Source organism: Scyliorhinus torazame, chromosome 6 (assembly GCF_047496885.1).
Source record: "Scyliorhinus torazame isolate Kashiwa2021f chromosome 6, sScyTor2.1, whole genome shotgun sequence".
Taxonomy (NCBI): domain Eukaryota; kingdom Metazoa; phylum Chordata; class Chondrichthyes; order Carcharhiniformes; family Scyliorhinidae; genus Scyliorhinus; species Scyliorhinus torazame.
Genome location: NC_092712.1, coordinates 72,853,753 through 72,876,356, shown reverse-complemented (window position 1 = coordinate 72,876,356; position 22,604 = coordinate 72,853,753). Strand labels below are relative to the sequence as shown.

Sequence of the window (22,604 nt, the reverse complement as noted above, 5' to 3'; positions counted from 1 at the left end):
CGGCCCGTTCAGCCCCCTTAAGTTCCAGGTTATCAGCCGGATCAGGGGGCTACCCGTCCCCCTCCCCCGCCGACTGGCCATAACCCCTCCTCGGCCAGCCACGCGCCCGCGCCCCACACCCGGCCCATTCCCCACGGCGGCAGACCCCCGTCCCAACCCCCTCTACTCACTCCAGCTCCCCCTTGACCATACCTGCAGCCATCTGGTTCCCCCCCCCCCCCCCCCCTCACCCCCCACCCCTCACCCCCCAGCTAGGACCCCTCCTAGCTGCATTGCTCCCCCCATTGTACTCCCGTAAGTCAGCTGACTCCTGCTGACCCCGGTCGCTCCCGCCTCTCCTTCAACTCCTCCCATTGTGGGACTTCCCCTCCCCCTCCATTACCCACCAGCAGGCTCGGCACCTCCCCCTTCCATCCCAAGCGCGGGAAAAAAACCACGCTGCCCCACCCCGGCCCCGCCCCCTCCAGCCTTCAGCGCAGGAAAAAGCCTGCGCTTTCCACCTGCCCGGCCCCGCCTCCTCTGTCGCAGCTCCTTTTACAGGCCCAGTCCCCTCACCCCCGACTCAGGCCTCCCCCTCTCCCGCGGGGCCCCATCCACCCCCTACTCCGTTTACTTGCCCCCCTCCAAGAGCCCACCCGACAGACCCAACCAAAACAGTGCCCAACCCACCCTAACCACCCACACTGAACCAAAACTAAACAAGAACAAAGAACCCCCCTTCAAAATGTAACACAACAACAACAATTCCCGACATCCCCACGTCCGACCCCCCAACCCAACCCTCAGTTTGTATCCAGCTTCTCGGCCTGAACAAAGGCCCACGCCTCCTCCGGGGACTCAAAATAATGGTGCCGGGACTTCCGGTGGCGGCAATGAGTGAGTGAGCCACACATTCTGGGGCTCTCACTCCGGCGGGATTTGAGGACCTGGTTATCCGGTTTTGCCGGACTGCGGAGCGCTGAAAAGACGGCCACGGAGCTGCTGAGGAACGGGCAGAGCTGCATGGAACTGCGGGAGAGCAGAAAGCAGCGCAAACGGGAGAGGAAGGGACAAAGACAAGGTGCAGGGGAAGCTGGCCCGGGAGCAAAGATGGCGGACCTACGGACCTCGGACCCGGCGATCCAGGAAGGGCTGAAAAACATGCTGAGGTGATAAAAAGCAGGTTTGAATCATTGAAGCGGGATAACTTGGACCCACTTTAGAAGGCAGTGGATCAATTGAACCAGAGACTGGATGCCCAGGACGAAAAAGTTAAGGAGCTGGGAGAGGCGGTGGAGGAGCAGGCAGACGCGCAGACGATTGCTGCGCTAGAAGTCGATGGGTTGAAGGAGAGACAGAGAAGACTGCTGAACAGGGTAGAGGAGCTGGAAAATAGAGCCCGTAGACAAAATCTGAGGATCATCGGCCTCCCGGAGGGGGCGGATGGAGCTGATGCCATCGCGTTCGTGGCGGACCTGTTGATGCAGCTGATGGGGGCTGAAGCCTGTCCGCGACCGCCGGAGCTGGAGGGACCACACAGAGTACAGGCGAGACAGGTGCGTCCGGGGGGGCCCCCCGTCCGATGGTGATTAGGTTCCACAGGTTTGTGGAGAAGGAGCGGGTGCTGCAATGGGCAAAGAGCGCTAAGAGCAGCACGTGGAATAACCGTGTCCTTCGCATTTACCAGGACCTAAGCCAGGAGGTGGCCAGGCGGCGAGCAGCCTTTAAACAAGTTAAGGAGCTGTTGTTCAAAAAGCACGTGAAGTTTGGTCTGCTCTTCCCGGCCCGTCTTTGGGTTACGCATCAGGGCCAACACCACTACTTCTCCGAGCCCGAAGAAGCGATGGACATTGTGAGGGTCAGGGGCTGGTCTCGAAAAAAGGTCCCGCGGACGCAAGCTAGGGTCCGAGAATTACTGGTTGAAGGGACACTTACTGTGCCTGGACTGCAGGTCGATTGTTTACTACTTTAAAGGCGCCTTGTGTATTTTCTTTGTGGGCAGTTTTTGCCTGTGGGGGATATGGGGGGGAGGGTATCCCCACCCCCTCTCGAATGGTCTTTTTCCTTGTATTGCGGTGTTATATATTTCTTTTTTCTTTTTGGTGCTCAGAAAGGGACGTGGGTTAACACTTTTCTGTGTACACAGCTGGATCTGTATTGCACCTGGAGCAGCCTCTCGTTGCTGTTTGATGTTTACATCTTGTTTGATCTTTCCCATCTTAGTGAGGCTGCTCCAGTGGGTCGGAGTGGGGGATGGTGTGCTAGGGAGTGGGAGATGAGGTCGGGGAAACAATGGGAGTGAGACAAGGTTGGCGCCGGAGCGATGAGTCACCGGGCTAGCAGATTGGCTAGTCAAGGGAGTCAGGTGGGGGGGGGGAGAATACAGCCAGTGAATGGCAGGGGTGGGGTTATTGGGGGATGTTGCTGACGTGGGGGGGGATCTGAAGTAGGTAATGGAAAGGAGGTCAGGGGTGGAGGCAGCCAAGAGGTGAGCCAGGAATGGCACAGCGCATGGGCCGGGGGCGGGCCTAAGAAAAGTTATGACCCTCCAACCAGGCTGATCACCTGGAATGTCAGGGGACTAAATGGGACAGTTAAAAGGGCACGTGTGTTCGTGCATTTGCGGGCTCCAAAGGCGGATGTAATTATGTTGCAGGAGACACATCTGAAAGTGTCTGACCAGAGTAGGCTAAGGAGGGGCTGGACCAGCCAGGTCTTCCACTCGGACTTGGATTCTAAGTCCAGGGGGGTAGCAATTATGATCAATAAGCGGGTTCAATTTGTGACGGAGGGCGTAGTTGCAGACGGCGGAGGCAGATTCCTTATGGTAAGGGGCAAGCTGGAGGGGAGAAGAGTGGTGCTGGTGAACATATATGCGCCGAACTGGGACGACGTTGACTTTATCAACAGAGTGCTGGGGTAGATCCCGGACCTAGACTCACGTAAGTTGATAATGGGGGAGGGACTTTAATACGGTCCTTGACCCGGGGCTGGACCGGTCATGTCCCAGAACGGGCAGACTCCCAGCAATGGCAAGGGAGCTGAAAGGGTTCATGGAGCAAATTGGGGCTGTGGACCCATGGAGAGCCAGACAGCTGACGGGAAGGGGCTACTCGTTTTATTTGCATGTTCATAAAGTATATTCTAGGATTGATTTTTTTTATCTTGCGCAGGGACTGTGTAGGGGAGGTAAAGAATACGGAATACTCGGCAATCACTATCTCGGACCATGCCCCGCACTGGGTGGACCTGCAGGTCAGGGGGGCGAATTACCAACGCCCGCAATGGAGGTTAGACGTAGGACTGTTGTCGGAGGGGGGGATATGTGAGAGACTTCGGAAGTGTATGCAAAATTACTTGCAGGTGAACGATACGGGGGAGGTTTCAGCAGCGACCCTGTGGGAGGCGCTGAAGGCAGTAGTGAGGGGGGAGCTCATCTCAATTTGTGCTCACAGGGTCGGGGTGGGCAGAGCAGAAATGGACAAATTGGTTAGGGAAATTCACCGGATAGACAAGGAGCATGCGGGGTCCCCGGGGGAGGACCTACTCGGGTAGAGACGGAGATTGCAGGCGGAACTAGGGGTGCTATGCATGAGTAGGGCCGTGGAACAACTTAGGAAGACGAGGGGAGTGGTGTATGAGCATGGGGAGAAGGCCAGCAGATTGCTAGCGCAGTAACTCAGGAAGAGGGAGGCGGCTAAGAAAATAAGTAGAGTGGTTGATGGGGAGGGGAGCAGAGTGGAGGACCCGGCAGGACTGAATAAAGTATTTCGGGACTTCTATAGTAAGCTGTACACTTCAGAACCCCCGGAAGAGCCAGAGGAGATGAAAAGGTTCCTGGAGGGACTAACCTTCCCAAAAGTAGGCAGGGGACTAGTGGACGGGCTGGGAGCCCCGATTTGAGCGGAGGAGGTATTGGGGGGCCTAAAGGCCATGCAATCATGGAAAGCCCCGGGACCAGATGGATATCCAGTAGAGTTTTACAAGAAGTTCTCGGAGATAGTGGGACCGGTCCTGACAAGGGTTTTTAATGAGGCAAGGGACAAAGGGACCCTGCCTCCAGCGATGTCGCAAGCCACCATCTCGTTGATACTAAAGCGGGACAAGGACCCGGAATCCTGCGGGTCATACAGGCCAATCTCCCTGATCAATGTGGATGCCTAGCTCCTGGCCAAGGTCCTGGCGATTAGAATTGAGGACTGCGTACCGAAGGTGATTGGGGACGATCAGACAGGGTTTGTGAAAGGCAGGCAGCTGACAGCTAACTTGAGAAGATTGCTTAATGTGACCATGATGCCCCCGATGGGCAAGGCGGTGGAGGTAGTGGTGGCAATGGATGCTGAGAAGGCCTTCGACCGAGTGGAGTGGGGCTATTTGTGGGTGGTGCTTGGACGGTTTGGGTTCGGGGAGGGACTGGTTAATTGGGGCAGACTATTGTACCAGGCCCCAAAAGCTAGCGTTAGGACGAACAGGATAATGTCATATTATTTCAGACTACACCGCGGGACCAGACAGGGGTGCTCACTCTTCCCTTTGCTGTTCCCACTCTTCCCGTTGCTGTTCGCGCTGGCGATAGAGCCGTTGGCGTTGAGAGCTGCGAAAGGGTGGAAGGGAATGACTAGGGAGGGGTGGGGGGTGGAGCATAGGGTCTCTCTCTATGCGGACGACCTGCTCCTGTACATGTCGGACCCACTGGCCGGGATGGAAAATATACTGGAAACATTGAGGAAGTTCGGCCGGTTTTCAGGGTACAGATTAAATATGGCCAAGAGTGAGATGTTTGTGGTGCAGGCAAGGGGCCCGGAGAATAGGCTGAAGGAGATGTCATTTAGGCTGGTGGAGGAAAGTTTCCGGTACTTGGGGATACTGGTGGCATGAGACTGGGGCAGGTTGCACAAGTTAAATTTGACTAGGGTGGTGGAACAAATGAAGAGGGAGTTTCGGAGATGGGATGCACTCCCGCTGTCACTGGCGGGGAGGGTGCAGACTGTAAAGATGACAATCCTCCCTAGATTTCTGTTCATCTTCCAATGCCTCACGATCTTTATCCCATGGTCCTTCTTCAAAAGGACTGGCAAAATCATCATGATATTTGTCTGGGCGGGAAAATCCCCGCGGGTGAGGAAGGCGATGCTTGAAAGGAGCTGCAGCGAGGGGGACTGGCATTGCCGAGTCTGATCAACTACTACTGGGCGGGTAACATAGCCATGATAAAGAAGTGGATAGTGGGTACGGGGTCTATCTGGGAGCGGGTGGAGGCAGCTTTGTGCAGGGGCACCAGTTTGGCAGCCCTGGTCATGGCTCCGCTACCGCTGTTGCCGGCCAGGTACTCCACCAGCCCGGTAGTGGGGGCGGCCCTGCGGATATGGGGCCAGTGGAGGAGGCATGTTGGGGGTGTGGTGGGTGCATCTGTTTGGGCTCCAATATGTGATCACCATCGATTCGCCCCCGGGAACATGGATGGAGGGTTTCGACAATGGCGGCGGGCGGGGGTGGGGAGGGTGGGCGATATGTCCCTGGAGGGGAGCTTTGCGAGTTTGAGGGGCTTGGAGGAGAAATTTGGGCTTTTAAGGGGAAATTACTTTAGGTACTTACAGATGCGGGACTTTGTACGCAGACAGGTCCCATCCTTCCCACGCCTCCCGCCAATAGGGATCCAGGACAGAATAGTCTCTATAGGAGAAGGAGGAGAGGGTAGAGTCTTGGATATCTACATGGTGCTCATGAAGGGGGAAGAGTCCCAGATGGAGGAAGTGAAACTCAAATGGGAGGAGGAGCTCGGCGGGGAGATGGAGGATGGGCTGTGGGCGGAAGCTCTGAGTAGGGTAAATTCAACCGCAACATGTGCCAGGCTCGGCCTGATTCAATTTAAGGTCGTTCACCGGGCCCACATAACGGTAGCTCGGATGAGCAAATTCTTTGAGGTAGAGGGCAAGTGCGCTAGATGCGCGGGAGGACCAGCGAACCATGTTCACATGTTTTGGGCATGTCCTAAGCTTAGGGGATACTGGGAGGGATTTGCGGGGGTCATGTCCCGGGTGCTGAAAATAAGGGTGGTGATGAGTCCAGAGGTGGCAATTTTCAGGGTTTCAGAAGACCCGGGAGTCCAGGGGGAGAAAGAGGCAGATGTTCTGGCCTTTGCTTCCCTAATAGCCCGGCGGCGGATACTGCTGGCATGGAGGGACTCAAAACCCCCGAAGGCCGCACTATGGCTTTCGGACATGTCAAGTTTTCTGGGTATGGAAAAAATTAAGTTCGCCTTGAGGGGATCTGTACTGGGGTTCGCCTGAAGGTGGCAACCATTCATTGACTTCTTCGTGGGAGAGTGAACGTCAGTCGGGGGGGGTATGGGGGGGGAGAGGAAGAGGGGGGAGATTAGGGTAGAGTAGGAGGGATAAATAGTTGGGTAGTGTCTGGGGGAGAGGAGCGGGCATGTGCAGTATGGTTTGATTGAAGTAGTGGTTTTATATTGATGGTTTTATATTGATGTTTGCACATTTCTGTTAGCTGTAACTGTTTACAGTGCCCCAAAAATACCTCAATAAAATTGTTTGAAAAAAAAAATAATGGTGCCGGTTGCAGCATGCCAAACCTCACCCCGTTCCTGTGCAGCAGCGCCTTCGCCCGGTTGTACCCGGCCCTCTTCTTCGTCACCTCCGCGCTCCAGTCCTGATATACTCGGACATTCGCATTCTCCCACCTGCTGCTTCTCTCTTTCTTGGCCCACCTGAGTACGCACTCCCGATCAGCAAACCGGTGAAACCGCACCAACACCGCCTGCGGTGGCTCGTTAGCCTTGGGCCTCCTCGCCAGCACTCTATGGGCCCCTTCCAGCTCCAGGGAAGTCTGGAAGGACCCCACTCCCATCAGCGAGTTTATCATGGTGACCACATAGGCCCCCACGTCCGACCACTCCAGCCCCTCCCGGAGGCCCAGGATCTGCAGATTCTTCCGCCTCGACCGATTCCCCATCTCCTTGAACCGTTCCTGCCATTTCTTGTGGAGCGCCTCGTGCGCCTCCACCTTTACCGCTACGCCCAAGATCTCGTCCTCGTTATCTGAGATCTTTTGTCAGACCTCGCGGATCGCCATCCCCTGGGCCCTCTGGGTCTCCAGCAGCTTATCAATAGAAGCCTTCATCGGCTCCAGCAGGTCCGCTTTGAGCTCCCTGAAGCAGCACTGGATAACCTCCTGCTGCTCCTGCGCCCACTGCATCTACGCTGCCTGGTCCCGCCTGCCGCCATCTTGCTCTTCTTCCCTCGCACTTCCTTTGGCTTCACCACCACTTTTTTAGTCGCCCCGCTCCTGGTCCAAGCCATACACTGTCGGGGGAATATTGCAGTCTTCTTCCCACACCGGGAAAAGTCAAAACAATTCCGTTGAGGGCCCTGAAAAGAGCCCAAATGTCCGTTCCAAGCGTGTGACTTAGCTCTGCATAGCCGCAACAGGAAGTCCACCATGATGTAGTTAACCTACAATATCAGACAAACCAACTGTCTTCTGGATATGACAGGCAAGCCTGAGTGCATAAACTACAAGCAGTGTTTGTAGATGAAAGTTTCACCAGGCAATTCACTACAGCAGGACCGAGCCCTCCCACTTATTTCCTAATAACTCAAAGCATTTATTGTAACAGCACAAGAACAATTTTAAAAACATGCATGCAACCAATCGAGCACCACCAAAGCCACTGGTGGCCCACTCTCAACAGATGCACAGCACTGCCCAGGCCTGGTGTTAACCATTGCCAAAATGGTTAACACCGGGGAGAGAGAGCACCCCATTCACCTCCCAGCAGTCTAACACCGGCACAGACACTGCATAGCACTGACTTACCACTGGGTCGCAATCATTTCTATTTCAAAGAAAAGTCGAGAACATTGTGGATTTGTTACTGCCAAATTTTGTCATCTCCTAATTTTTGGAAAAACTGAGCAATTATAAAAATGCAAGCTTTGCAATACTATATAGTCAGCTCATACATATTTATTGAGGGACAGTTATAGATTTGTACCGAATACTAGATTGCTGACTTGAATGACAATAGCTTGTATTTATACAGTTCCTTTAACATAAAGCGTTCCCAGATGTTTTACAGGGGCATTATCAAGCAAGATTTGAGACCGAACCAGATGAGATTTTACGATGGATGCTAGGTTCCCGTTTTTAAATAGGCATGCGAAACGGCACCCATTTGACCTCACACTGAGGAGCCGGTTAGTTCCCAGGAGACAGTTAGATTGGACTTCTGCCTCGTTAATGAGATGGAGATTGCCCTGAATTGGTCTCAATTGCTGTCTCGCCACATCTGGTTGGGATCTGGAACCTGCCAACAGGAGTGGGCCAGTTAGATCGCGAACCATTTCGCGCCTGGCGTGGATCCTGCTTTTGGCCTCCACCGATTTAACCAGCATGCACAGATCCACGCCGGGTGCAACGCGGCCGTTGAATCGCGCCCCATATCTTTCTCAGGGTCAAAGATGTCTCCCCCAGCATTCACCTTGTGGACTCGACTGGCAGATCAGAGTTCTGCCCTTCTCGACAAATCCCTCCAAAATTTCCATTGCTTAATTTACAAGTCCTTTGCGATTGTCCACAATGAGGTTACAATGTCATCAAAATTACGTCCTTAACAGCAACCTGGCTGAGGGTGATAACAACTTCGTCCTATGTGAAGCCTCTCAGCCTGCGATACCCTCTACCACTTGCCCTGCTTAGACCGTCCTGTTGGTGGTGTGGCTCTTGTCACATCTTGGTGTCCCTCTATTCTTTGAGGACCTCCTCTTATTTCACTCCTCTCACTTCTAATTTAAAACTCTAGTTTGCTACTTCTCAACCACCACAAAAATTTTCTCACTCGGATATTTGCACTGCATTCCTTCCTGAGCCTCTGCCCCAAGCGCCTCTCGTACTCGGTGAATCTAACCTCCATCATAATTCGTCAAGCATGCTCTCACCCTCCTGAGTTCACTATGCTTCTATTCTCCCTTAATCTTGTCCTCTGTACAAACAGCATTATCGATTTTCATAACCTCTTCCTCGATCGTGCCATCTCACGTGGCCTCACTATTCACATTTTGTCAGTCACAGGTAAGACTATCTCTGATCCCCTCCTGGTATTGTTCTCCATCAGTATCCCCCTTCCACCTCACAATCCTATTCCTTCTGTGCCCACCCCTGGAAAAAATATTTTCTGAATTTGTTTAAAACTGCCCTTTCAAAATCCCAACTGTAACCTTTGGCTCTCCGCCTGGATTAAACTTTCTCTCCGATCCGCCCCTGCCCTAACCCCATGAGTTACATTTTGCTCTTCCTAGCTCTCCTCATTTCCACTCCAAGCCAAGAGACCACACCAGGTGCGCACAGATAAGCACAGTCCCCAGAGGAAAACATAGAGGGAGAGGGAGATGCCCTACTGGGATACTGTAATGGGGAAGCTTCCTCTGCGGTGGTTTGGGGGGGCGGGGGGGGGTTGGGGTTTGTTTTTATTTTTAGTGCTGGAGATCAGGGTACCCTTTTAAAATAGCACCCAGATCTCTGAGACCCCCACCAGAATGACATTGTGGGACACGCCTCCAGCATTTATTTTTATCAATGTGCTGAAAATGTGGTGTGAAAAGCTGGCACATGCTTTTCGCAACTGAGCCAGCACTTTGGGGAACAAACCTGGATAATTCTGCCCATTGTTGCTTGAATTCTTTCTTTCCAAAGTCAAGTGGTTGAAACTTGAAGTTTGGTTTGCAGCTGCAATGGCTTCTCTTTTAAAAATTTTTAAAAAAAATTCTCCTCCATTTTCACATTTTCTCCCACATTTACATCCATCAACAATAAACAATAATCAGCAAGATATGTCAGTCCCCATAATAACGATCCCATCTACCCACCAACCCCCAAACCTCAACCCGCATGTTTACATAAACAAATGACAAAAAAAGAAATCGGGGATTACCCGTAGTCACCCTTAATCTTTCACAGCTCCCACCCCCCCCACCCCAGGTCTCCAGCTCCTCCCGCCCACTGCCTCTTGTAAAACTCCTCCCGCTACCCTCGGTTCCTTCCCCCCCCAACTTTCCACCCCGGCTAGACCACTCGGACCCTGTTCTGCCAGGCTCCGATGGCCGCAGCCCCTCCCCCCACCTCATTCCCGTTCACTGGCCGGCACACACCGGCCAGCGTGGAGGCCCCCGCCCGGGTCCCTTTCCCACTTGCCCAGCCCCAGGAAAGCCCAAAGATCCCCTTTTAGCACACAAACCCCGCCTATCCACCTACACCCCAAAGAACTCTCATTTCGAGTGAAAGTCCCGTCCCTTCCCTTGTCCAAATATATACCACCTTGGCTCCTTTAATCTCTACACCCGCGCGCAGTGATACAAAAAAGAAGAAAATACAATCATGAGGTTACATCGGCACATGGCCATTCCTCAATTTGTCAGTTCTGCCACAGTCCTTCTGCTTTCGCAAACTCCTCCGCTGCTTCCGCCGTTCCAAAATAAAAGTCCCTGAGCTTGTAAGTCACCCTCAGCTTCGCTGGATATACAATGCTGCACTGCACCTTGCTAATGTACAGTGCCATCTTCACCCGGTTGAAGGCAGCCCGCCTCCTTGCCAGCTCCACCGTAAAGTCCTGGTATACACGTATACCAGCTCCAGCCCACTGCACCACCCGCTTCTGCTTAGCCCAGCTCAGGACCTTCTCCTTCACCCTGTACCTACGGAAGCACAGAGTCACTGTCCTTGGCGGCTCACTCGCCTTTGGTACAGGCCTCCACGACCGATGAGCCCGATCCAGTTCAAATCGGGAGGGGTCCTCCACCTCCCCCAGTAGTTTTGCCAGCATCGCGGCAAAATACTCAGTCGGCTTCGGTCCTTCAACTCCTTCGGGCAGCCCCACAATCTTCAAGTTCTGTCGCCTGGATCTATTTTCCAGGTCTTCCATTTTTCCTCGCAGATCCTTGTTAGTATCCATCACCTTCCGCATCTCTTTCCCCATCGAGGCAAGTTGATCACCGTGCTGCAATAACGTCTCCTTCACTTCCTTCAGCGCCTCCCCTTGCTCTCGCACCTCCGCCACTGTGCTCGCCACCTCCGTCCTCACCGGGGAAACCGCCTCCTCCACCAGCACACTCATAGCCTCCCTCATCTCCTTCCGCACCGTCTCCATGCATTTCGCAATCTGCGCCAACTGCTTTTCAAATTCCGCAGCCATCACTTTAGTTATTTCTTCAGCCGTAAGCAGTGCGGCCTTCCCTGGTGCTCCAGCCTCCATTTTTCCTGGTGACCCCGCGGTGACCTTTCCACTCCCCGACAGACCTCCAGCTGTTTTTTTTCCGGCCGTTTTTTTGCTCACCCTCGACATTTTTCTTTGGGGTTTTTTTCCCCTCCTGTGTCTTCACTGTGCCTCCTCCGTGCCTTCTCCCTGCTTCTGCCGCCTACGTGGACCCTGGGACCGGGCTTAAAGCCCCAAAATTGCCGTTCCCGAGCGGGGCTCTCCATTGTGCGGCCGCCTCCCGTCCGCCGTCACCGGAAGTCCCTGCGATGGCTTCTCAAATAGAATAGTTGAAATTTTGCTCTGAGGGTGGACTCACCAGGTATAGCAAATTTTGGGAGAGTGTATAGGCTCCTTTCCCTACTGGAAACTGCAGGTACCAACAGCTGATGATTGCCTGCTTTCTTTGCAGCAGACCAGGGATGGTTTTCTGGATGCTTTACTTTGTAACTCCTGATGGCACAGAACCCCAGCTCTCACATATGGCCCATGTCTGGTTTAGCTGAGCTGTGTGCTGGTTTAGTCTCTCCCACTGCCACAAAAAATGGCCTCTTGCAGCCTTTTTCATATAGTTCAAAATCACAAAAGATGGCTGTTCTGTTAATTTTTAGTAATCCCTCACTGTCAACATCCTGGAGGTTAACATTGATCATAAACTGAACTGGACCAGTCATACAAATATTGTGACTTCAACAGCAGGTCAGAGGCTAGGACTCCTACAGCGAGTAACTCACCTTGTGACTCCACAAAGCCTGTCAGGGCACAAGTCAGGGGTGTGATCGAATACTCTCCACTTGCTTGGATGATTTTTCAATAATTCATTCAGGGATATGGGTGTCACTGGCTTGACCAGCATTTATTGCCTATCCCTAATTGTCCTTGAATTGAATAGCTTTCAAGGCCATTTCAGCGTCAACCAAATTGCTGTGGACCTGGAGTCACATGTAGACCGGACCAGATAAGGGTGAAACATTTCCTTCCCTAAAGGGCATTAGTGGACCGGATGACACTCGACATGACTTTTAATGACTTTTAATTCCAAGTTTTTAAAATTGAATTAAAATTTCACCATCTGTCATGGTGGGATTTGAACCCAAATCCACAGATCATCACCCTGTGTCTCTGGATTACCCATCCAGCCAAAGCAACCGGCTTGAATGGCATCCCATCCACAAGCATTAACTCCCACCTGCACAGTGGCAGCAGTGTGTACCATCTATTTTTTTTTAATTCCTTTCTCTCTCTCGACTTCCACTGAATCTAATTGTTAGCCTGCCTCTCCAACATCCAGGTACTAGATGAGCAGGAACTTCCTTCAACTAAATATTTGAAAGACCAAATCCATTGTCTTGGTTCCCCACTACAAACTCCGTTTCTGCTCCATTGAATCTGTTGCATTACTTAGCAACTGTCTGCTCACAACCCCGGTCTCATATCTGACCATGAGATGTGTGTTCCAACCAAATATCCATGCCCTCACCAAGATCACCTCTTTCTACCACTCTAACAATTTTGCCCCTGCTTCAGTTCATCTGCTGCTGGAACCCTCAACCATACATTTGTGATGTCTTGTGATGCTATTCCAGTGCATTCCTGGCCTGCCTCCCATATTCTATCCTCTGTAAACTTGAGTTTGTCCAGAACTCTGCTGCCAAGTCCTAACTCTCTCCCATCACCCAGCACCCCTATACCAGCTAACCGACTTTAAGCAACGTATTGATTTTTTTCATTCTTTCAATTTTGTCTTGGGCTCAGCCCTCACTATCTTAGTAACCTCCTCCAACTCCACAAACCTCTGAGATATCTACACTCCTCCAATTCTAGCTTTTTGAGCTTACCTGATTTTTTTCTTTTTGAAAGTGTTTTTATTCAACAAATTTTCAACAGTTTTACAATACAAAACAACCTGAAAAAACCCCACAGTCCATCCAAACCACACCCCCTTCAACAGTCAACGGCAACCAACTCCCCAAAATGCACGATGAACAAACCCCAACAATTGTAGAACCCATTACTCGCCCCTCTCATAGAAAACTTCACCATTTCCAAGTTCAGAAATGGCAGCAGGTCCCCAGCCAAGCCTATGTATAGTGTGGAGAAGCCGTCCTCCACCCCAACAAGACCCACCTGCGAGCAATCAGCGAGGCGAAGGGTAAAATATCAGCCCCCGGTTGCAGCTCCGGCCGATCCGACACCCAGAACATGGCTTCTAGGGGACCAGGCTCCATGTCCACATGCAAAACCCCTAAAATGATGCTGAACACCATCCCTCAAAACCTCTCCAGCATCGGGCAGGACCAAAACATATGTATGTACATGATTCGCAGGACCCCTCCCCCCATCACTAACATCTGACAGTGACCAACTTCCTGAATAGGGAAATTAAAGGCTGCCAGCTCGAGTAGAACCCTTCTGCTGACCCTCTCATGAAGTACTTGAGCTTCTCGAAGTACAAAAACTCCATAAGATCACTCAACCAGGACCACTTAACGGAACCGGAGTTCTCCACCCAAGCAGATCTCCTCTCGAGGCTATTAACGAGGCAAAGGCGAGAGCATCTGCTTTCACCCCCATCTGCAGCTCTGACAGGTCTGAGACCCCCAAGAATAGCTACCAGCAGACAAGTTCCAGCTGAATCCCAAGAATCCGTGACATGGTGTTGAAGAAGGAGACTCAACAGCTTACAAGTTTAGGACATGGCCAAAACATGTGAGTATGATACGCCGGCCCCCAGAAAACAACGCTCGCATTGATCCTCCACTCACAAAAAACCCACTCATCTGTGCCTTGGTCAGATGTGCCCTATGCACCACCTTGAACTGAATCAAGCTGAGACTAGCACATAAGGAGGTGGAGTTGACCCTGTGAAGAGCTTCACCTCGCACTTCCCCCATCAAAAACTGGACTCAACTCCCTCTCTCGCTTCCTTTTTTTCATCCAACAGAGCTTGCTCCACTGGCACGGTAGCACAATGGTTAGCGTGGTTGCTTCACAGCACCAGGGTCCCAGGTTCGATTCCCGGCTTGGGTCACTGTCTGTGCGGAGTCTGCACGTTCTCCCTGTGTCTGCGTGGGTTTCCTGCGGGTGCTCCGATCTCCTCCCACAAATCCCGAAAGACGTGCTGTTAGGTAATTTGGACATTCTGAATTCTCCCTCTGTGTACCCGAGCAGGCGCCGGATGTGGCGACTGAAGTGTTGGGTGCTCTGAGGTACAGACGAACCAACACTGTTGTGATTGGTACAACGCAGTTTTATTCTGTTAAACTATTTATACAACAAACTTTGTACTCAGCACATGGTGACCGTGTGAGTGTCTTGCTTTGAGTTCCTGGCCCTGTGCCGTCTCCTCATGGACTGTCCAGGAAGTGTCGTGTTTCTTGTTTTGTACTGTGTCTGCTCTTGTCTGTGATTGGCTGTCGTGTTATGTGTGCTAATTTGTCCGTTGCTGTGTCTATCATTATGTATGTGTTGTGATGTTCACTTGAATATCATGACATCCCCCTTTTTTTACAAGATTATGTGCCTACATGGTTATAAATAGAAATGTGTCCTGAGTGCAGCTAAATGTGTGTGTGTGCGTAATATTTACAGCATGTACATGGGGCTTAACTATGTACAAGGGGCGATGTCAGGTGTGACATGCTAACGAGGTTGTACCATAACAAAAAGAAAAAACAACGTGGAAATTTGGAACGATCAAACGAATGCCTGTAACGAGAAAAACATAGACATGTTAAAACAGTGGTTGCAAAAGTTCAACGTGTAAACAGTCTCATAAGTCCAGTCTAGTAGGTGGGCGACGAATTCGGGTTGACCACCTCAAGGGTGGGTCGGGAACCACTGGCTGAGGTGCGGGCCTGGCCATGGGCGGCGACGGAAGGGGCATGGTAGCAGGCAGCTCCACAAAGTCGCTATCAGGAACCAGTGGAGGACACGGCGTCAGTGTGAGGCCCCGTTGCGAACGTGGAAGTAAGCGAAGAGCCCGGTGATTGCGCCTACGCATGGATCCTTCAGGCATACGTACCAGGAACGAGCGGGGAGCCACGCGTCGGAGAACTTCGGCAGGTGCTGGCTAGCCACCTTCGGCCAGGTGGATGCAGACGTCGTCTCCAGGGGCCAGGGCGGGAAGATCAGTTGCCCGTGTGTCATACGATCTCTTCTGGCGACCGCGCTGCAGTTGTATCCTATGCAGTACCGAAGCATGGTCTATTGTTGGTGCCAGGATGGAAGGCACAGTGGTTCTGAGGGCGCGACCCATCAGCAGCTGTGCTGGTGAGAGACCAGTGGCTACTGGGGCCGAGCGATAGGCCAGCAGGGCGAGGCAGAAGTCCGACCCGGCAGCAGCATCCTTGCAGAGGAGCCGTTTGGCAATGGCGACGCCCTTCTCCGCCTTTCCGTTTGACTGGGGGTGCAGAGGGCTGGACGTCACGTGTGTGAAGCCATACGAGGCAGCAAACTATGACCATTCCTGGCTGGTGAAACAGGGCCCATTGTCCGACATGACAGTCATCGGAATGCAGTGGCGAGCAAAGGTGTCTTTGCAGGCCCTAATGACAGCAGACGACGTCAAATCGTGCAGGCGTATGACTTCAGGGTAGTTTGAGAAGTAGTCAACTATGATGACATCGTCCCTGCCGAGCGCGTGAAACAGGTCTACACCCACCTTCGCCCAGGGGGACGTCACCAGCTCATGGGGCAGAAGCGTTTCAGGAGGTTGCGTCGGCTGAAACCTTTGGCAGGTTGTACAGTTGATCACCATGTTGGCAATATTGTCATTGATGCCTGGCCAGTATACCGCCCCTCGGGCCCTCCGTCTGCACTTCTCGACCCCCAAGTGGCCTTCGTGTAGTTGGTCGAGAACCAGCTGCCGCATGCTGTGCGGAATCACAATCTGGTCCAGCTTCAGAAGGACACCATCAATGACGGCCAGGTCGTCTCGGACATTGTAGAACTGCGGGCACTGCCCTTTGAGCCACCCTCCCGTCATGTGGCGCATCACTCGCTGCAGAAGGGGGTCGGCTGCAGTCTCTCGGCGAATACGGGCCAGACTGGAGTCGTCAGCCGGCAGATTTGCCGATGTGAAAGCCACCTGTGCCTCGACCTGACATACGAACCCCTCTGCATCTGGCGGCGTACTCACTGCTCTGGATAGGGCATCCGCAACGATGAGGTCCTTCCCTGGAGTGTAGACCAGCTGGAAGTCGTACCTCCTGAGTTTAAGTAGGATGCGCTGGAGGCGAGGGGTCATCTCGTTCAGGTCTTTGTTTATTATGCTGACCAGGGGGCGGTGGTCAGTTTCGACAGTGAACCGGGGAAGACCATATACGTAATCATGGAACTTGTCTAAACTGGTTAGCAAGCACAGACACTCTTTTTCGATCTGCGCGTAGCGCTGCTCTGTGGGGGTCATGGCCCGCGATGCATAGGCAACTGGGGCCCATGATGCTGTGTCATCCTGCTGCAGGAGCACTGCTCCAATGCCGGATTGGCTGGCATCAGTTGAGATTTTGGTGGCACGAGACGTGTCAAAAAACGCCAACACCGGTGCAGTGGTGAGTTTGCGTTTGAGCTCCTCCCACTCCAGCTGGTGTGTGTGTTGCCACTGGAACTCTGTGGAGTTTCTGACGAGGTGGCGCAGAGCCTTCGTGTGGGAAGCAAGATTGGGAATGAACTTCCCCAGGAAGTTGACCATGCCAAGGAAGCGCAGCACCGCTTTCTTGTCGGCCGGCTGCGGCATGGCTGTCATGGCGCTCACCTTATCTGCATCCGGACGGACCCCTGACCGGGAGATATGGTCCCCCAGGAACTTCAACTCTGTCTGGCCAAAGGAACACTTGGCTCGGTTGAGGCGCAGGCCGTTTTCCCGTATGCGGGCAAAAACGCGTTGGAGACGATATATGTGCTCCTGCGGTGTGGTGGACCAGATGATTACGTCGTCCACATATACGCGCACCCCTTCGATGCCTTCCATCATCTGCTCCATGATTCTATGAAAGACCTCGGATGCCGAGATGATGCCAAATGGCATCCGGTTGTAGCAGAACCTGCTGAAAGGGGTGTTGAAGGTGCATAGCTTTTGGCCGGAGGGATCGAGTTGGATCTGCCAAAACCCCTTGGAAGCATCCAGTTTCGTGAATATCTTCGCCTGGGCCATTTCACTGGTGATCTCCCGTTTGGGCATGGGATAATATTCCCTCATGATATTATTATTGAGGTCTTTGGGGTCAATACAGATACGGAGCTCACCGGAGGGCTTCTTGACACACACCATGGAGCTGACCTACGGCGTGGGCTCCGTGACCCTGGATAGGAGCCTTGGTCCTGGAGATCCTGCAGCTGCTGCTTGAGGGGGTCTTTAAGTGGCGCAGGAACCCTGCGAGATGCGTGAACGACCGGGATGGCGTCCGGTTTGAGGCAAATTCGGTAGGTGTATGGCAGTGTTCCCATGTCTTGAATGCCTCCTGGTTGTGGGCGAGGAGCGATTGGAGCAGTGCGTTGAACTCTGCATCCGGGAAGTCAGATGTGCCGTCTGGAGAGAGAGAGTGGACTCGTTGCACGAGGTGGAGAGCCTTGCATGCCTGTGCGCCCAGCAGGGAGTCCTTCGATGAGCCGACTATCTCGAACGAGAGTGTGGCCGTGTGTGTGTTGTGTGTCACCTGGAGCTGGCAGGATCCCATGGCCGGGATAACGTTCCCGTTGTAGTCAACCATCTTGCACCGGGACGGCCGGATTGGTGGTCTGACCTTCATGGCGTAGAAGGCTGACCATGCTATGAGGTTGGCGGAGGCGCCAGTGTCCAGGCGAAAAGTGATCGGCGATCGGTTGACCGTCAGGGTGGCACACCATTCATCGCCCGGATTGATGGTGTTGACCTGGTTCCCATCAATGACCGCAACTCGGAAGGCGTCTTGGTCATCTGTGTCATCGGTTTGGATGTCGTGATGTGGAGGCTGAATGGTCCGCACTGTTGCTCTTTTTAGCCTTAGTTTATTAGCTCTGATTACGTCACCTTTGCTCACGAGTCGCCAGGTATCTTTCTGATACCGCCACGTGGTTCAAGTTCAAGTTTTGATTAATAAGTCAGGACACCGCTTAGTAAGATTGCAATCAACGGTCATTTATTATATACAACAAGTAATGTTTACACAATAATACTACTATCTATATAATAAACCTATCACTACTGGCCAATACTTAACTTTAGGAAGAGCCCACCAGGTCAGGGAAACGAATGGCTTATCCAATCGATCTGGCCCGCGGGATTCAAAAGGCTGCTACAGGTCGATGGCTAGGAGTCTTTACCGGATAGCGATCGCTGGATTCAAACTTACAGTTGCCGGTTGCTGTTCTTGCGAAGGTCTCGAGCAGGCGAAGAAGGGAGAAAGAGAGAGATCTGAACTTGGCCCCTCACTTTATAGGGCCCAGGGGCTTCCCGCCTCCCGGGGCGGCCCTTGACCCTGAGTCCCAAGTGATTGGACTTGTTCCCAATCACTGGGTTCGATACGTCCAATTGCGAGGTGATTTCCCGATCAGGGGTGGTCGTTCACCTGCCTTTGTTTCGGCCACTGCAGGCGCCGACAGGTCTGGCCACCGTTCAGTTGCTAATATGTTGCAATTGTTCCCGGGGATAGCCGATTAAACTGCAGATGTCTGGGTGGATGGGCTGTTAAGAGTCCTGAATGTACTGCAAATGTCTGGGTTGATGGGCTGTTAATAGCCTTGAGTATCGATCTGGGCCAACTTCCCCAGAGCCGAATATGCTATTCTGTCTGCAGCTGTCCGTTTGTGTCTTGTTACCTGCTTTTCCCAGCAGCCTTTCCGGTTAGCCATTTTAAATCGGGTTTTGGCCAAATTAATCGGGAAGCAGCCATTTTACGTGGCTACAGCACGTTCCTGCGAGGTTGTCAGAGATGTGTAAGAGCAACAGGTTGAGCCGCTCGACAGTAAGCAGCGTAGTGGCCCACCTTGCCACAGCGTAGGCATTGTGAAAATGAAAATCGCTTATTGTCACAAGTAGGCTTCAAATGAAGTTACTGTGAAAAGCCCCTAGTCGCCACATCCTGGTGCCTGTTCGGGGAGGCTGGTACGGGAATTGAACCGTGCTGTGGCCTGCCTTGGTCTGCTTTCAAAGCCAGCGATTTAGCCCTGTGCTAAACCAGCCCCAACCAGTTGTCGGGTTTTTGCAGGACATTGCCCTTTTAAATGTGCAGCTCCACTGTTGCCGCACGTCGTGATGTCATGGCGTTCGTTACGCCACTGCGCATGCGCAGTTCGGTCTTGCGTCGGGCGCGGCAGCACGTCCCTCAGTGTTGCCGTAGGTTTTTGCGCGCACAAGCGCGGGAGGCCTCGAAAAGTGCGCGAAACGGCCGCCCTCGTCCGGGCTGCGGGCTGGGAGAAACCCGATCGCCTGGACTCGTTCGGCCTCGTGGGTCGCCTGGCTGGCCGATTCGGTCATGTAGGACCCCTTCCGCGCTGATTCGGTCGCCTGAAATTGGGCATAGCGGCTCGTCGCGTTCTCATGCAGGACACAGGCTTCAACTGCAGACGCTAAGATCAGGCCTTTTATTTTTAGAAGCTGCTGGCGTAGGCTGCCGGAGGCAACCCCAAAAACGATCTGGTCCCGGATCATGGACTCTGAGGTGGTGTCGTAACCGCAGGACTGCGCGAGTATGCGGAGGTGCGTCAGGAAGGACTGAAAGAGCTCATCCTTACCTTGCAGGCGCTGCTGGAAGACATACCTCTCAAAGCTCTCGTTGACCTCAATGTTGAAGTGTTGGTCGATCTTGAGGAGAACCGTGTCATACTTAGATTTGTCCTCGCCTTCCGCGAACACCAGGGAGTTGTATACATGGATGGCGTGCTGAGCTGCGGTGGTGAGGAGGATGGCAATCTTTGTTTTGTCCGAGGCGTCCTGTTTTTCAATGGCTTGCATGAAGAGTTCGAAGCGCTGCTTGAAGAGCGTCCAATTTATGCTCAGGTTCCCAGCGACTTGCAACGGCTGTGGTTTGTTGACGGTGTCCATGGCACAGGATGGCAGATTTGCTGGTAGGTTTTGATTCACTTCTGGTACCATGAAGTGTTAGGTGCTCTGAGGTACAGACGAACCAACACGGTTGCGATTGGTACAACGCAGTTTTATTCTGTTAAACTATTTATACAACAAACTTTGTACTCTGCACATGGTGACAGTGTGAGTGTCTTGCTTTGAGGTCCTGGCCCTGTGCCGTCTCCTGATGGACTGCCCAGGAAGTGTCGTGTTTCTTGTTTTGTACTGTGTCTGCTCTTGTCTGTGATTGGCTGTCGTGTTCTGTGTGCTAATTGGTCCGTTGCTCTGTCTATCATTATGTACGTGTTGTGATGTTCACTTGAATATGACAGTGACTAGGGGTTTTTCACAGTAACTTCATTGCAGTGTTAATGTAAGCCTACTTGTGACAAAAAAAATTATTATTATTAAATATCCGCGATCTTCCCCTCCCACAGCTCAGTAAGCGAAAGGACCCTATCCAACAGAGAGGGCGAGGGTGCCAAGGGGAAGGAAGGAATCTCCTTGTGCAAAAAGTCACACGCTTGAAAACAATCGAAACAGATTAGCCTTCAGAAGTTGGAATTTGCCCAACCAATCTTCAAAATTTGCGAATCTCTCCTCTATAAACATGTCCCCAAGCCTCCCTCCCCATGACCCGAACGACGAGTCCAAAACAGCTGGAACAAAGAGATGATTTCTGCAGATTGAGGCTAACATTGACATGAACTGAGGGGCCACCGCCACTGGATTTGATGTAAACGGTCCAAAAATCTGAAACCCTCCCTCCTACACCACCAGTTTAGCCATGTTTTTAGCTGCACTATCCTCTTATTTCTAGCCTCACTGGCATGTGGCACAGAGAATAATCCTGAGATTACAACCCTAGAGGTCCTGCTTTTTAGCTTGCTGCCTAACTCCCTGAACTCCTTCTGCAGGACCTGATCACTCTTCCTGCCTATGTCATTAGCACCTATGTGTACTACGACCTCTGGCTGTTCACCCTCCCCCTTCAGGATGTCCTGTGTTCATTCAGAGTGGGCATTGTGAGCCTCACCTAGACATGAAGGGGTTCTGTTGGTGCGTTGCGGAGTTCTGAGGAGCAAGCATGTGGGTCGGATGTGGGGAGGGTGCGAGGTGTCAACCAATGATTTGTAGGTATGGGGGGTGGATAGAAGTTTGAGCGGTGGCAGGCAGAGCCGATGTTAGGAGAGTTGTGGTAATTTACCCTTGCAGCTCGGTGGAGGTCGTTGGTCATCTTCCGACAATGTACGGTGGTCCTCTTTGTCATGCAGCCCGCACTGGCAGCCTCAGCCACTGGCTCCCAGGTTGTATTGGTGACCCTGCTGCTGGTCCTCCGAATAGGGCGCAGGATTCTCTGCTGCCCGACACCAAAATGGTAATCGGCGAACGGACGGAGAATCGATTTCGGCGCCAGAATCGGGGCCGGCGCCAGTTTGCGATACTTCGCCCCCTCCAAACCGCTGTCATTGTGGCATGCACAGTTGCAATGCCATTGGCGCCTCATCGGTCGGCCCACCCACGTGTGGTCTCACAAATTGTGAACTGCGGTCGGTGTCTAGCAGCCGCCACACTCGGCCGGGATCCGTGCTGCTTGCCCGGGTGGCTTCTGAGAGGGCTGGGGGGACTGGTGGGGGGTATCCAGGGGATGGGCTGTTGGCTCGCGGATGGCCGGTTGGGTCCATGCACGGCCGGCGCCATGTTGAACAGCGCAACTGGTGCAGGTCATCAGCCGTGCACATGTGCGGCCAGGGACCTGGCCATTTCCAGCAGTTTTTGGCGCGGGTGGCGGGGGTTTCAGTTGGCGCTGGTGCTAGCCCCTCACCGGTACCGGAATGGGTGAGGGGTCAGTGCCAATTCTTTTCATGTGAGCCTCCTGCAGATTCTCCGTTCGAGCCGGCAGTTAGCCGCAGAAATGGAGAATCCAGCCAAGGATGTCCCGTCTCACTTCGACAGTGTTGAGAGGCCAGGCCAAGTTTGCATCCTCAAAGTGAGGAGCAGGACTGCGTACTTCCATGCTTGTGTGTTGACCGGGAGTGAGTGGTGAAGGAGCGTTTAAAAGCAGCTCCCTCTTGTTAGCGGTAAGATGCTGTGATGCCAGTCTGGCGAATCAGGCAGTGAAATAGCTAGTAATGGTCATAAGATCGTCGGGGCTCATTTCCGACATTAAGTGCTGTTAAATACGTGGCTGCTGAGAAACGCCCGCCAATTGTACACAAAATGCCACTTCGAATTTTACCATTAAATCATGCCCTACGTTTTCGAGGGCAATTCGGGAAGGGCAATAAATGCCTTGCTAGCATTTCTCATATC

At 52.8% G+C, this 22,604-nt stretch overlaps 1 protein-coding gene across 12 annotated transcripts in view; it reads left to right on the top strand.

Moving 5' to 3' along the window:
- Positions 1-22,604, top strand: part of LOC140424835 (cAMP-responsive element modulator) — a 197,273-nt gene that overhangs the window by 92,361 nt on the left and 82,308 nt on the right. Inside the window, exon 1 of one of the 12 annotated variants that reach the window (XM_072508321.1) lies at positions 13,933-13,954. The exons of the other annotated variants lie outside the window; for them this stretch is intronic. The gene's annotated coding sequence lies outside the window, so the exon portion shown is untranslated. Of the gene's footprint in view, positions 1-13,932; positions 13,955-22,604 lie in introns of those variants that run through there. 12 annotated transcript variants of the gene reach the window in all.